Below are 13,039 nucleotides of genomic sequence, written 5' to 3'. Positions count from 1 at the left end.
GATGATACGTCAATGGACTTGTTGTGGGTTAGGATGTTGACAGTCATGTTTCTAAACAGTATTTTCCAGTTTTGCTGCATTATCAAGCTCTTGTGGAAAATCTGCTGAAAATCAGTGGCCTGCTCTCTCTTAGGTCTTCCATCAAAACTCTTCTATCTCCACCGCCTGCTCACATCTCTTCTGTTTCTCCCTTACCTACTTCTGCTGATCTGCAACCACCCAGGAGATAGTGAGGACTGCAGAGACTGGAGAAGTCAGAGTCGATAAGGTGTGGCACTGGAAAAGTGCCTGACCTGCTGTGCTTTTTCCAATGCCACACTTTTATCGATCTGTAACCACCTGTCAGTGTCTTACGGCCCTCTCTCCAAGTGACAGCACAGTGAGGTCTCAGGGCATTTCCAGAATCAAATCTCAGTCTCTCAAGGGTGCCACTGTGTGCTGTTAATCTAGAGCTTGAAATACATCTGCATAGTCACTGGATCAATACACAACTGGGACAAACTGCATTGCTTTGCAGGACTGAGGGAGTACTGCTTTGTCACAGGTGCTGTCTTAAGAGCTGTGCAGTTAAACAAAGGCTCCAGCTACCTTCTTAGAAAGCTTTGTATTTCTATAGCAGGAAATCCCAATGTACTTTATAGTCACTAAAGCACTTTTTGAAGTGTAGTCTCTGTTGTAATACAGGAAACATATAGCCCATCTGCACACAGCAAGATCCCACACACAGCAATGATGTAAAGATATCATCATTGGTTTTCATGATGTCAGTTGAGGATTAAATATCATCCAGGAGGTGATCTCCAATCCTTCTCTTCCGCACAGTGGTTAGCACTGTTGCCTCACAGTGCTAGAGAACCGGGTTCAATTCCCATCTTGGGCAACTGTCTGTGTGGAGTTTGCACATTCTCCCTGTGTCTGCATGGGTTTCCTCCGGGTACTCCAGTTTCCTCCCACAGTCCAAAGATGTGCAGGTTAGGTGAATTGGAGATGCTAAATTGCCCGTAGTGTTAGGTGAAGGGCTAACTGTAGAGGAATGAGTCTGGGTGGGTTGCTCTTCAGAGGATTGGTGTGGACTTGTTGGGTCAAAGGACCTGTTTCCACACAATAAGTAATCTAATCTAATCTAATAGTAGCTGTGGGACTTTTCACTTCCACTTGAGGAACCTGACGAGATCTCGATTTAACAGCTCATTCCAATGGCAGCACCTCCTAGAGCACAGCAGTCCCTCAGTACTGTACTGGATGTCAGTCTGCATTTATGCACTCAAGTCTGTAGAGTGGGATGTGAACCCACAATCTCTTGACTTAGAATCTACAGGTAGAAGAGCATTTGGGTTTGTCCAAGAGATCCTAGTCCATTTTTATTCACCAAAACTCAAATATAACAGGTGGGCTGGCCAGTTTGCAGATCTTGCTGCAAGTTCTTTGTTCTAAACTGTGATGCCTTCCATACAGAAAAGTGCACTGCACTCCAAGTATGAACATTGACCACCTCCTGCCCACTTTAGGGAGTGTGTTTGACCTTGGTCTGTCCAGAGTCTGTGATGCAGAAGTGGCTGCATTTCATGTGGCAAATATGGAAACTGATATGGCATGATCAGAATGAATTTATCACCTTGGGACATAAGCTAAGAGAAAAATAACTATTAAATCTCAAGGAATTAAGGAGTAAGGGGAGCAGGTGGGAAATGTGGAGTTAAAATTCAGATTATATTGAATGGCAGAGTAGGTTCAAATAGTAATATTATCATTCCTGCTCCAATGTCTTATGTTTAAATGTTAATCAGAGAGGGGTAAATTACGTCCATGATTCCAAATGGTGAAAGTGGACCTGGTGCTGCTCTGTTCCTGGATCCCTGTCTAAAATATGGTCTGTGATGGAGAAACACTCTCAGGAGCATCTAGTCACTCCCACACTCTGCACCCAAGGTAATACGGTCTCCTGGGAGAGATGACAAAGCAGAATTAAAAACCCAGGGCAATCTAGGAGGAAACAAAAATCTGGGGCCTTCCACTCCTCTCAGCAAGGTGGGCAAATCTAGTTAAAGAGATCAGTCTGGTTCTGGTTACTGTGGTAATCTCCAATGCAGCCAGAAAGAGGCTTATTCTCACTTGAAATAATTCAGTGAATCTGTGTTAGCTCCAGGAGTCAGCCGTCTGTCCCCCAGGTTCACTAGTCACTAAGAAAAGAATCATTCCTGACATCCAGCCTAGATTTGACTTGAGATTGTGACTCCAGCTCCTCCTGAACCTATTCAGGTAGAGAACTGAATACACAAGTTTCTTTCTTCATTTTTCTCAAGTATTAGAGACCCTAAATTTTGAGTCGATCAAAATTATTTCATGGATTCTATGCCCCTAAATGTTACTTTGATTTTATTTCCTGTCTGGTTTGTGTTTTTTGTGTGCTTCCAATCCAGAGTGGTAGGTTCAGCTATCATTGCCTGGCACCACAGCAGGATTTCAGAGTTAGCAATAGGCCTGTCTGCCTAATGTTCTGTTCCTTCCTTCCCTGTGAAATGATGTGTCTGTGATGTGCCTCATGGATGAGGAGAATCTTGCACTCATACTGTTTGATGCAATGCAGCAACTAGTAAAGCCTCCATTAACAACACCTTTTCAAAGTTGTGACTCTAGCTAGAAGCCAATAGTATGGTGCTGGAAAATCACAGCAGGTCAGGCAGCATCCGAGGAGCAGGAGAATAGATGTTTCAGGCATAAGCCCTGAATGAGGCTTGAGGGTTGGGCTGAGAGATAAATGGGAGGGTGGTGGGGTTGGGGGAAGGTAGCTGGGAAGTCAGTAGATGGATGAAGGTGAGGTAGAAGGTGATAAGTCAGAGGGGGCAGTGATGGATGGGTCCAGAGGGTGGTGCCGAGTTGGAGACTTGGGACTGGGATAATGTGGGGGTAAGAGAAATGAGGAAGCTGTTGAAATCCACATTTATCCTGTGTGGTTGCAGGGTCCCCAGGTGGAATATGAGGTATTCCTCCTCCAGGCATTGAGTGGTAATGGTTTGACAGTGGAGGAAGCCCAGGACCTGCATGTTCTTGACAGAGTGGGAGTGGGAGTGGGAGTTGAAGTGTTCAGCCACAGGGCGGTGGGGTTAGTCCGTGCGGGTGATCCAGAAATGTTCTCTGAAACAATCCGCAAGAAGGCACCCTGTCTCCCTGATGTAGAGGAGACCACATCGGGTGCAACGGATGCAGTAGATGACATCACTGCCCCCTCTGACCTATCACCTTCTCCCTAACCTTCATCCACCTATCGCTTTCCCAGCTACTGCCCCCAAACCCCACCCCCTCCCAATTATCTCTCAGCCCCGACCCACAAGCCTCATTCCTGATGAAGGGTTTATACCTGAAACATTGATTCTCCCACTCCTCGGATGTTGCCTGACCTGCTGTGATTTTCCAGCACCACATTCACGACTCTGATCTGCAGTACTCACTTTTACCTCCACCTAGAAGGTCAGGGGCACAGATTCAGTGCCCTTGCAAGTATCCTCCAAGTCACAAACAGTTCTCAATTAGAAATATATCACCATTGCTTTTCTGTCTCTGGGTCAAAATCGCAGAACTCTCTTCCTAAAAAGATTGTGGATATTCCTAACCACCATGACTGTAACAATTCAAGAAGGCAACTCTTCCCTCAAAGGGTCAATTAGGAGTGAAAAATAAATGCTGTCCTTGTCAACAATTCCCACATTCCTGGAATTATTTCAAATTGCGGCTTAGTGAAATAGGCTAGGATGGAAAAGAGAACGGAGTGTAAAATGGGTTAGAAACTCACTTTTCACCATTGGGAGTTGCGTCCAACTCAGACCGAGGAACTGAAAGATTGGTCAGCCTGCCTGCTATAAGTGCATTGCAACAAACCACAAGATGAAATCCAGCTCAGAATGATGAGTACAAATTTAGTCTACACCCAGCAATGCCTCTGAGAGACATTGCCAAATACAAGTTAGTCACTATCAAAGTGGGCTGTTAGAGACTGAAGGCACATTGAGGAGACTGTGAAATGGAGCCTCACTATAAAAAGGCAAAATACTCCTGATGCTGACAATCTGAAACAAATATAATGCTGGAGAAACTCATCATCTGCAGAGAGAGAGAAACAGAGTTAACATGTTGAGTCTTTTTTGATTGATTTGATTTATTGTAGTCACATTTACCTAAGTACAGTGAAAAGTTTTTTTTTGCAATTACAGGCAAATCCTAGCAAACAAGGCCATAGACAGCATAGGATACTTAGACAGAGTTCTTTGTGTTTGTCCTACCTACCTAACCATGTCGCATCCAAAGTGGGAGTGCTTCAGATTAAAGTGCCTGAAATGAAAATGTTCCAATCCTGTGTCATTCACCTTTAATCTCATTCATAAAGATAGCATGGAAATTATAGATATTTACTAATCAACTACCTGTAGTTCAGAGATGCTATGACCTACCTCTTGAGCAGGTGGGAGTTGAACCTGGGCCTTGGAGCCTAGAAATTATACTTGCTCCATTCCATACTTTCTCTAGCCATGGTATGCTATCCCCAATCATAGTGACTATCCACCCATTTTAAACTCTTTCTATGCTCTCGGTTAGACCCTTCAATCTATAATAGCTGCAAAGCTTGATCAATGTATCGGTCTGGTTCTGTGCTGTGACTTCTGTGGGAATTTAAAGTTAGAACATGCCAATGAATTGGTTTTCTCGTCAGGCTAATCTCCTTGAAAGATTTGACTAACTTAGTCAAGCATGGTGTGCCCTTACTGGCTGCCACTGATTAACCCCATACCTTTCTAATTATACATTAATGTTATCACCTGTTCTGGTCTCTTTGTTTCCCTGCTGCTGTTGCCGATGTGAAGTTAACTGAACTGCAGTTACTTGAAGTTACACTTTTCATCCCTGATGTAACATTCACCAGCTTGTAGTCCATTTGGTAAAACTTCAATTACAAAGAATTATGAACTTTTATGGCAATTGCTTCTTCATGCCTCAAGACTTGCAGAAAGGGATGTACATATACAGTTTGGTCATACCACGGAGTCAGAAGGTTGTGGGTTTTAGCCCAACTGCTAAACTTGAGCACAACATCCAAGTTTGATACCTGTGCTGCTGTGCAGTGGCAATGCTGTCCTCTTAGAGATGCTTTTTTTTTAAAGAAAAGATGTTAAAGCAAAGATTTGTCTATCGTCTCAGGCAGATTCAAAAGATCCCATGGTGCAATTTAGTAGCGAAGGGACATTCTTCACAGTGCTCTGGTTAAATTTCATCCCTCAAGCAACATTTGTTAAAATTGGATTTGTCCAGTCAACACTGAATCACTGTTTATGGAATCTTACTGTACACAAATTGATTGTTGAGTTTCCTGCATTCCAACAACCACCACTTTTTTAATGTGCTCAATTGCTTGTAAAAAGCTTTTGAAAATTATGTAGTGAGAGGTGCTATAGAAATGCAAATTATTTCTTCCTCATCCAAATGGTCACTTGGAAAGCAATAGCAGAAATGAAGTAAAAACAATGACTGCAGATGCTGGAAACCAGATTCTGGATTAGTGGTGCTGGAAGAGCACAGCAGTTCAGGCAGCATCCGAGGAGCAGTAAAATCGACATTTCGGGCAAAAGCCCTTCATCAGGAATAAAGGCAGAGAGCCTGAAGGATGGAGAGATAAGCAAGAGGAGGGTGGGGGTGGGGAGAAAGTAGCATAGAGTACAATAGGTGAGTGGGGGAGGGGATGAAGGTGATAGGTCAGGGGCAGGGGGAGGGTGGGGTGGATAGGTGGAAAAGAAGATAGGCAGGTGGGACAAGTCATGGGGACAGTGCTGAGCTGTAAGTTTGGAACTAGGGTGAGGTGGGGGAAGGGGAAATGAGGAAACTGTTGAAGTCCACATGGATGCCCTGGGGTTGAAGTGTTCCGAGGCGGAAGATGAGGCGTTCTTCCTCCAGGCGTCTGGTGGTGAGGGAGCAGCGGTGAAGGAGGCCCAGGACCTCCATGTCCTCGGCAGAGTGGGAGGGGGAGTTGAAATGTTGGGCCACAGGGCGGTGTGGTTGATTGGTGCGGGTGTCCCAGAGATGTTCCCTAAAGCGCTCTGCTAGGAGGCGCCCAGTCTCCCCAATGTAGAGGAGACCGCATTGGGAGCAATGGATACAATGAATGATATTAGTGGATGTGCAGGTAAAACTTTGATGGATGTGGAAGGTTCCTTTAGGGCCTTGGATAGAGGTGAGGGAGGTGGGGTTTTGCAGTTCCTGCAGTGGCAGGGGAAGGTGCCAGGACGGGAGGGTGGGTTGTAGGGGGACGTGGACCTGACCAGGTAGTCACGGAGGGAACGGTCTTTGCGGAAGTCGGAAAGGGGTGGGGAGGGAAATATATTCCTGGTGGTGGGGTCTTTTTGGAGGTGATGGAAATGTCAGCAGATGATTTGGTTTATGCGAAGGTTGGTAGGGTGGAAGGTGAGCACCAGGGGCGTTCTGTCCTTGTTACGGTTGGAGGGGTGGGGTCTGCGGGAGGCTCACAGTGCTATGGAGACATGGAACCTACAAAGCAAATACAGTGTGCTCATCTAACTCTGACAGCAGTACAGGCAGGACTGTAACAAGAGCCATATATCACAGTAGGATGGTGTTAAAGCACGGCAGAATGTTGAGTACAGACTGATTTTAAAATTTACTTTAAAAGTTATTTTAATTATGAATGGAGGCATTTATGAATGTATTCCATTTCAACTTAATAATGTTTTAAGGTTGTTTGCTGCTGAGACATGTCCTGAAGTACCTAGCTTTTATATCTAATGATTTGTTTTGCAAGTCATTTCAGCTGGGAATGCAAAGCACTGCACATGTACAGTACAGTATTTCACCCTGTCCACACTGACTCTCTGAAGAGCATCCCGCCCATACTCTCCTGCCTATCCTATCTCTGCATTTCATTCGGCTAATCCACCTAACCTACACATCCCTGAATACTATGGGCAATTTAGCATGGTCAATCCACCCAACCTGCACATCTTTGGACTGTGGAAGGAAATTGGAGCACCTGGAGGAAACCCACATAGACACAGGGAGATTGTGCACACACCACACAGGCAGTTAACCAAGGTGCCTGGTGCTGTGAGATAGCAGTTCTAACCACTGAGCCACCATGCCACCCGAAGAGTAATCTAATACTCAAAATGTTAGCTTGCTCTCACTTTATGGACACTGCCTGTCCCACTGTGATCTCCAGCATTTGTTGTTTTCTATATTGAGATTGATGCCATCTTGATTGAACAATAGTGATAGTATCAGTGGTGTTGAGGTCTTGCAGAGAGCAAGCATAGATACCATGGACTGTAGTGTCTTTCTGTGCTGTAACTATTTCTATGAGTCTATGTATTTCACAATCAATGAAGTACTTTTGAAGTATACTGTAGTCACTGGTGAAACATATAAACCATTGCAACCATTTGTGCACAGCAAGATCCCTCAAACAGCATTGTGGAATTGAGCAGATAATTTGTTCATGTGATGTTGGTTATTGGGTTAAACATTGGTCTGATATCAGGATAAATTCCCAAACTACTCTTTGAATTAATTTGGGAAGTTGTTTATGAACACTATTCGTCCTTGGAATGGAAGGGTTCACTTTCTTGGCAGCATTTCTTGTCCAGTTCTGCTCCTGACACTGCTACAGTTCATAGGGCATAGTGACACCTACAGTGCTAACAACATAGGTAGGAGCAGAAGCAGCCTTTGTGTTTGTTTTGTCTTTCCATGAGATCATGGTTGAGCTGTTAATCTCTATTTTCACTTTTTATAATCCTTGATTCCCTTACTGATTAAAACTCTATCTCAGCCTTGATTATACTTAAAGACGTAGTCTCAACAGCCCTCTGTGTAAAGACTCCCTCAGATTCACTACCTTCTGAAAGAAATTCCTCTTCATATATGTTTTAAATGGGTGACTCCTTACTCTGAGATTATGGTCTTTGACTCTCCCACAAAAGGAAATAACTCTCTGAATATACCCTGTCAATTTCTCTCAGAATTTTACATTTTTCAATAAGTTTTCTTTCATCCTCCCAACCTCTGATGGGTATAAACCCAACCTACTCAACCACCTTTCCTCATTAAAAAATCCCTCCATACGCAGGATCAATCTAATGACCTTATCTGAACAGACTCCAATGCCCAGTACTGTACATCTTTCTTGAGATAAGGGGACCAAAACAATTAACAGTGCTGGTGGGGAAGAGTTCCAGGATTTTGACCCGGCAACACTGAAGGAACGATGATATGTTTCCAGGTCAGGATGGTGTATGGCTTCGAGATGAACTCGCAGGTGATGGTGTTCCCATGTATCAGCTGCCTAGATGATAATGGTCATGAGTTTGGAAGGTGTTTCTAAAGAGCCTTGTTAAGTTCCTGCAGTGCAACTTGTACATGGTACACACTGAGTTTCGGTGATGGAGGGACTGAATGTTTGTGATTTGGTGCCAGTCAAATGGATAACTTTGAAATGGATGGTGTCAAGTTTCTTAAGTATTAATGGAGCAGCGCTCACCCAGACTAGTGGAGAGTATTACATCACATTGTGTTTTTAGATGTTGGATCGGCTTTCGGGAGACAGAAGGTGGGTTACTCCCCACAAAATTCAAGCCTGCTCTTAAAGCTGCAGTATCTATATCTAGTATTTGTGTCCAGTATTCTCCAGTTCAATTTCTGGTTAATGGTAACCCTCGGGATATTAGTACAGTCCATTCAATGATGGTAATGCCATCGAATGTCAAGGGGAGATGATCAGACTTTCTCTTGTTGGTGACAGCCATTGACTAATAATTGTATGGGGCAAATATTATTATTGTAACAAATGAAAACAACAACCCATCAGGTCTGGCAGCATCTGCGGACAGAAAACAGAGTTAACATTTCAAATTCAGTGACCATTCTTCAGAACTAAAAGTAGCTATTTAATTTAGAGTTGCAATTGTAGTCAACTGAGACACAGCATCTTCCCCTTAGCATTAACATTGAGACTATCGTGCATCTTAAAGTCCTGAGGTATGATTTGAACCCATGACCTTCTGATACACAGTTGGAGGGCCATTGCAAAGACAATGAGCCAAATGGCCTCCTTCTGCACTGTCACATTTCTGTGATTCTGGTTCTGAAGTAATGCCTACGATCTACTGAGCCACAACCAAAGGAGAGAGTTTCTGATTTTGTTTTTGCCCGTCCATTCCTTGGAACATTTATGGCCAATTTTATTCAAGTCCATTGGTATCTTTACCTTAGTCCCTATCAACATTCAACAGTCTTGGCCGCAATCTTTCCAATTAGTTGCTGTAATTCCCAAAACAATACTCTCACCTTAACAGCAACCATCTGCCTGTGATCTCCGCAGAATGTTAAAGGCACTCTCTCGATACAAATTATTTTTCTTTCTCTGAATTCCCACATCTCTTCCATCACTAAGCAGCCTTTTCAGATGATTTGATTTTTTTATACACTCACTCCTTAGGAATTCTTTATCATGGCCAAGTTTCCCTCTCCCTAACCTGATCTTAGCATCGACCTGTGGAAGCATTTTTGCACCTGATACTTACACCATAGTGATACACATGAAATCTCTCCAGTTGCCATACTTATCTCTATTTTGTCAACATTGTTACTATCACCACTCTCAGAATGTTTCACTTTTGTTCTTCCCAAATTACAATCAACCTCCTCCCTGCCTCATGCCAGTGGTGAAACTTAAAACGTATTTCACTGGCAGTAAAGCACTTTGAGGCATGACATGAGGTTGTGGTGGTGCTATATAAATGCAAGCTTTGTCTCTCATTTGCCTGGCATCAAAACCAAAGTCAGTCTCTCAATCTTCAACTCAATCAGTGCCTTCCCAAACTGAGGCAATGCTCACCATCTTCAATGTTCTGCTTCCCCTAATTCTGGCCACTTCAAAGTCCGCCATTAGCTGACTTTTCCTCAAACCCTTTTTAACCTTGATGCAGGCCGGCAGTACATCTGGACTTTAACCTTGCGTTCCCAATTCTTCTACATTCTGGTGGTATTTAACAACACTGTAAAAGCAGAATAGCGCCGCCAAACGGCAATTAATACGCAAAACAAATAGAATCCAGAATAAAATATTTAGCACATATCTAGCGTTACAGCTGTTATCTGCTTTAGTGTATTCAATGGGTCTCCAGCACTCTTGAGTTTAAAGAGTCTGTGAGTGTGCCTGTTTTGAAGCAGGCCGGATAAGTAGGCCAGCGTGCTGATGGCTGTATATATTTTACCAGGAATTACTCTTCCTCAGGGAATTAAATGCCTTACAGCGGTCACAGTAAGTCAGTGTCCCTCTCTTCCATAACCGAAAACTGGAGCCCTCGTCATCATCTTCCCTTTCATGTACCCTTGCTCTGATAAATTATTTCCTTCTGTCTCTCGCTCTCTCTCCTTCCCTATCATCCCGCCTTGCCACTTCTAATCAGGACTAAAAAAAAATCTGTAATGAATGACACTTCTTTTTAACGTACAAGAATTTTACAATTTTTTTCGAACACACGCATTTTAATTAATGGCAACAGATTTTCTTTTCAGAAGGTCTTTAATGTGTGCTTATTGCTGTCTTCTCCCTGTAGTTTTAGAAATATTATGTTGACTGATATATTCTGTCCTTGCCGCTCCCTTGATGGGACCAGCTGTCAGACCCTAGATGATGACATTAACAGAGAGAGAATGAGATGACAAATTCCAGTTATCAGAGAACAAGGCCAGTGACAAATCGGATTTCGACTCGCGAGAAGCCCCATTACACTGTAATAAAAAAAGATGGATGATCTCTCTGTCGGGGCCCTGCTTAATGCGATTTCAGCGGTCTCACTGGGTTCCAATTAAGCCAGAACAGAGGGAGAGAGCTGGAAAAACAGCAAGGCAAGCTGCACTAATTGTGTCTGCACAGCCAAAGGCACAATCCCCTCCTCTCAGCTGTTCCTCTCTCTGTTGTTCTCTCTACACAGAGCGTCACAGCAATAAAAAAAATTCCTAGTAATCAACCCAGTCCACAGGAAAATCTGTTGAATAATTGATAAAATTAGTAAAAAATCTGCGGTTACACAAATAATACAATCCCTTCGCTTCAATCGTGTTTATTGAGATGTCTCTCATCTGTTTCCCCCATTCCCTTACTGTGTACCTGCCTGTCTGGGCGGCCTTGCATCACTCTCGTCCTGCTAAGCCCTTCCTCAGCTTGTCTATCCCCACACCCATCTATCTGCCTATCCCACTGCAGCTCTCTCAATCGACCTGCCATAAATCTCTGAGCATAATATGTACTTTCTCACAAGAAGAACAGCAAACGTAATGGACTGAGGATTTTACAGAGACACTAAAATACATCTGAAACACTGACATTGAGCCTAAACTGGGAGTGTTATTCACTGAGAGACATTCTACTAGAAGATTTACGGTATTTATCTGCCCATTACTCTATCACTCTGTCTGTTTATCTCTCTTTCTATTTATCTCTCTCTATTTTTCTATCTCTATTTTTCTTATATCTCCTTCCATCTCTCTCTCTCTAGCTTTCATTCTGTCTTTACCTCTCTTCTTTCACCATCCATCTCTCTCCTCTATCTATTGATCTGTATTCAGGATATGGTTAACGGATTTTAATAATTAAACATAAAGGCTTTTTCTATGGACAGCCATATTTATGTAATGGCCTCTCCTGCTATAGGTTACAGTTTTTTCTCTTTCCCACTTTATCGATTTTTCTGTGACTCTAGCTGACTCTGTCACACTCTCACATTCTCTGCCTCATTTTCCAGCTGTCTTCTTTGCTCTGTCTCTCTGTCTTGTTCTTTATTAATCTGGCTCTGTCAGCCCCCTCTCTCTCTCTATCTTCCCCCCCCCCCCCCCCTTATCTCTCTCACCCCCTCCTTCCCTCACTCCCCATCTCCATCACTCACTCTCTCGACAAACATGTGTTGGTGACAGCTCACACACATTTGACTTGTTTTAGCTGAGGTCAATTTCACGTTGAAGAATCAGCACAGGGCAAAAGCAATAATCTTAATGCTGTTGTTGCTTTTCGAAATTGCAGTAGCTGAAGCCCCACTGTGACGTTGCCCCTGAACAGTCCATGATCTGGACCATGCCGACAATAACTGAGCAGACAGATTGGACTATTACTTTCAACCCACTGTTCACACACACTCCTCATTTTCAAACACTTGCTTAAAGAATGTGGGCATTGCTGGTTTAGGACAGTGTTTATTTCCAATTCATAAAGGCACACAGGACACTTATGAGCAAACTGCAATGCTGGAGATTTGGAGTCACAAGTAGGCCAGACCAGGTATGGAAGCAGATTTCCCTTTCCTAAAAGGAGTTAATGACAAGATGGGCTTGAAATACAATGGTTGCATAGTTGCCATGAGCTGGCTTCTTCATGTTAAGTTTTTTTTTCCATTCAAACATTACTATCCGCTATGATGGGATTTTAACATATCCCCAGAACATAGGACTCTGTATTACTAGTCCAGTGACTTAACACCGCACCACACCACACCACCACCTCCCCTGAGCATATCATTGACGATGCTCTGGGAGACAGACGCACTCATTAACTCAAATTCACTGCTTTTGTAAAATAAATGAGCATTTAAAACAAACACTGAACAATACAAACAATGAAGCACTTTTGCCATTTGAACATTCTGTGAGAATGTAGTTCCCTCTAGTGACTATGATAGGAAGAATGTGCTGATAATCAATACCCAATACTCCACCAATCACACTACTTATATGAACGTGTTGATTCAATCACCAAAATGACAACTGCTCTCCTTTTCGGACTGTTGTACAGAACAAAAAAGCTTTCCCCAGGATTCTTTTAATGAACTCAAAATAGACTCATTGACATTTGCAGTACAGAAGGAGGCCATTCAGCCAACATCACTTGACAAAGATCTGACCACTAATCCCATTTTCCAGCTCTTGGCTCACGGCCTTATTGCAAGGCATGTGAGTATTTAAATACTGCTCAATTTGTTTCTTCTAA

Source organism: Chiloscyllium punctatum, chromosome 38 (genome assembly GCF_047496795.1).
Source record: "Chiloscyllium punctatum isolate Juve2018m chromosome 38, sChiPun1.3, whole genome shotgun sequence".
In the NCBI taxonomy this organism is placed as follows: domain Eukaryota; kingdom Metazoa; phylum Chordata; class Chondrichthyes; order Orectolobiformes; family Hemiscylliidae; genus Chiloscyllium; species Chiloscyllium punctatum.
The sequence above is the reverse complement of the archived record's forward strand: the minus strand, read 5'-3'. Positions refer to the sequence as shown.